At 34.9% G+C, this 2,607-nt stretch overlaps 1 non-coding gene across 1 annotated transcript; it reads right to left on the reverse strand.

Annotated features, from left to right (window-relative positions):
- Positions 1-2,103: 2,103 nt before the first annotated feature.
- On the reverse strand, positions 2,104-2,210 carry LOC131182624 (small nucleolar RNA R71). Its single transcript, XR_009150887.1, has one exon. It is a non-coding gene; the product is annotated as a small nucleolar RNA R71 (small nucleolar RNA).
- Positions 2,211-2,607: the final 397 nt, after the last annotated feature.

Genomic DNA, 2,607 nt, shown 5'->3' on the forward strand with positions numbered 1-2,607 from the left:
CGGCTCGTTTAACTTCTTATGTTCTGTTTTTCTTATTTATGCTTAACTAATTGGCAATTACTAATTATTTGTGTTTATAGCTTATCTAGTTGTTTTAAGTGTGGTTCTAATCCCCTTTATTATCCAGACCGACACCGATCATCGGAATAGCGAAATATACCAGGCTATGCAAATAGGGGTATTACACAGATTCAGGAAGGAAGTCACTGAAAATCGGCCTTGATTTCAGAGACGTGAATGCAAGCTGAAAATCTGTCTTTTGAATTTCAAAACTTTTCCTAGTTTGGTTCCTATCTTTGGGATTAGGTTTTTTTATTATAAATGCGTCTTTGGACAGCAGCTAAAACACAACCATTCAGCAGCCTCTCGACCTTAAAAACACCTTCATTCTCCATTCTCTTTTTTTAGATTTCTTATTTATTTTTCCTTTATTTTTTTCTAAGCCATGAACATGAGTGGCTAAGTTTTTAATTCAGTTCAAGGGATTCAAGTTCTTATGTGTGGTTTGTGAGACTAGGTTCTTAATTTAATTTATGTATTTTTGAATATCTATTGTTTTATGATTTAATTGATTTTGATCTATTGAATGATTTGCTAAAAAGGCCTACTAGTTAATTGTTTAATTTGATCAATTGCTAGTTCATCTTCATAATCCGTAATTGTTGTGTAAGATTAAACATGAGTAGTAATTAGGTTTTATTGATTATGATCCCAGTTTTCGATAATAACCTAAGGATACAATAGGGTGAATTAAATGATTTATGCTTTATAAATTATTGTTCAGCTTAATTACTTCCTATTCTTAAAGCAGTTATTAATTTGATGAGGATTGCTTAATACCAATTCAGTTAATAATTAGAGTCAATAAGAGTGTTGAGCTCGAATTGATAAGTATAGGGAAGTTAGGGGTTTACCTCACTATTTGGTAAATCTATGTTAAGTATTCAATAAGAAAATTGTATTTCTTTTGTTTATGATCAAATCAATGCATTGGAATGCGAATTACCTTGGACTAAAGTTTGTTTAATTTCAGAGTTTCATTTTTAATTTTAGTTTTTAATTTCTGATTTTTGATTTCTTCTTTGGATTGCGAATTACCCCCCCCCTCCCAACCTTTGTTTCTTTTTTCCATTACATAAGCGCACAAAATTTAATAATTCAGTCTCTAGGGTTTGACCTGGATTTACCACTTACTGCAGAAAACATTTCATTATTGGTAATTTCAGTTAATTTAATTTCTGGTGGATTCGACACCCACCAAGAATTTTGGCACCGTTGCTGGGGATAAAAATTTATTGGATTTTGCATTTTTTTCGTTAGGGTATTCTGTTATTAATTTTGTTTGTGAAGTGTTTCTATTTTCAGGTTTTTAGAAAAAAATTACGGTGTTACTATTCATCGACAGATTTTTTTATTGAATTTGGAGGGCGGCTGATACCTATTTTAAAGGAAATGACATTCTGATCAAGACTAAAAAGATTCATTAGCCCCACCCTCTTGAGGCCAAATTCCATTGTTTTCTAGGGTTTTGAGGTATTTTTCTATTTTTACTTTGATTTCTTTTTGTTTATGACAAGAACTTCCCAATCTGGTGAGTTGATCTTTGATCTAGAAGTAGAAAAAACAGCTAAACAGTTGAGAAAATTGGCTAAGCAGATTTCGAGTACATCTGAAGGAGTCCAATCTCCAAGGGAGTTAAGTTCAGATTCGGATTTGGATTCAAATTCCAAAAATGAAACCATGGCTGCTAGAACTTTGAAAGAGTTGGCTGCTCCTGATATAAACCAACAGCCTTTGTGTATTTAATACCCTGCTTTAAATGTTGCTTTTGAGTTGAAATCTGGACTAATCCATTTGTTGCCTAAGTTTCATGGTCTTATAGGTGAGGATCCACATAAGCATTTAAAAGAATTTCATGTTGTGTGTTCCAACATGAAACCTCAAGGGGTTTCAAAGGATCAAATCAAGCTTCAAGCTTTCCCTTTCTCACTGGAAGGCGCAACTAAGGATTGGTTGTATTACCTTCTTTCTGGATTTGTCAACTCATGGAATGGGATGATGCAGATATTTCTGGAGAAGTATTTTCCTGCTTCCTGTGCTGCCAACATAAGAAAAGAAATTTGTGGCATCCGGCAGTACAATGGAGAGAGTTTGTATGAGTATTGGGAATGATTTAAGAAACTGTGCGCAAGCTGTCCCCATCATCAAATAAGTGAGCAGCTTCTGATTCAGTATTTCTATGAAGGACTTCTACCAATGGACCACAGTATGATAGATGCTGCTAGTGGAGGAGCTTTGGTTGACAAGATACCAAAAGAGGCAAGGAAGCTGATTGCTAACATGGCAGCAAATTCTCAGCAGTTTGGAATGAGAATGGATCACACACCTATGAAAGCTAATGAGGTAAGTACATCTAACCATGAGAAACAGATTTCTGATTTAACTTCTTTGGTGAGGCAGTTGGCTGTAGGGAATATGCAAACTGTTAAGGTTTGTGGGATTTGTTCGGGTTCGGGTCATGCTACTGACATGTGTCCTGCGTTACAAGAGGATGAATCAATGCAACATGCTAATGCAGTAGGACATTATGGACAGCCACAACGCAGG

The sequence above is a fragment of the Hevea brasiliensis genome, chromosome 8 (assembly GCF_030052815.1).
Source record: "Hevea brasiliensis isolate MT/VB/25A 57/8 chromosome 8, ASM3005281v1, whole genome shotgun sequence".
NCBI lineage: Eukaryota > Viridiplantae > Streptophyta > Magnoliopsida > Malpighiales > Euphorbiaceae > Hevea > Hevea brasiliensis.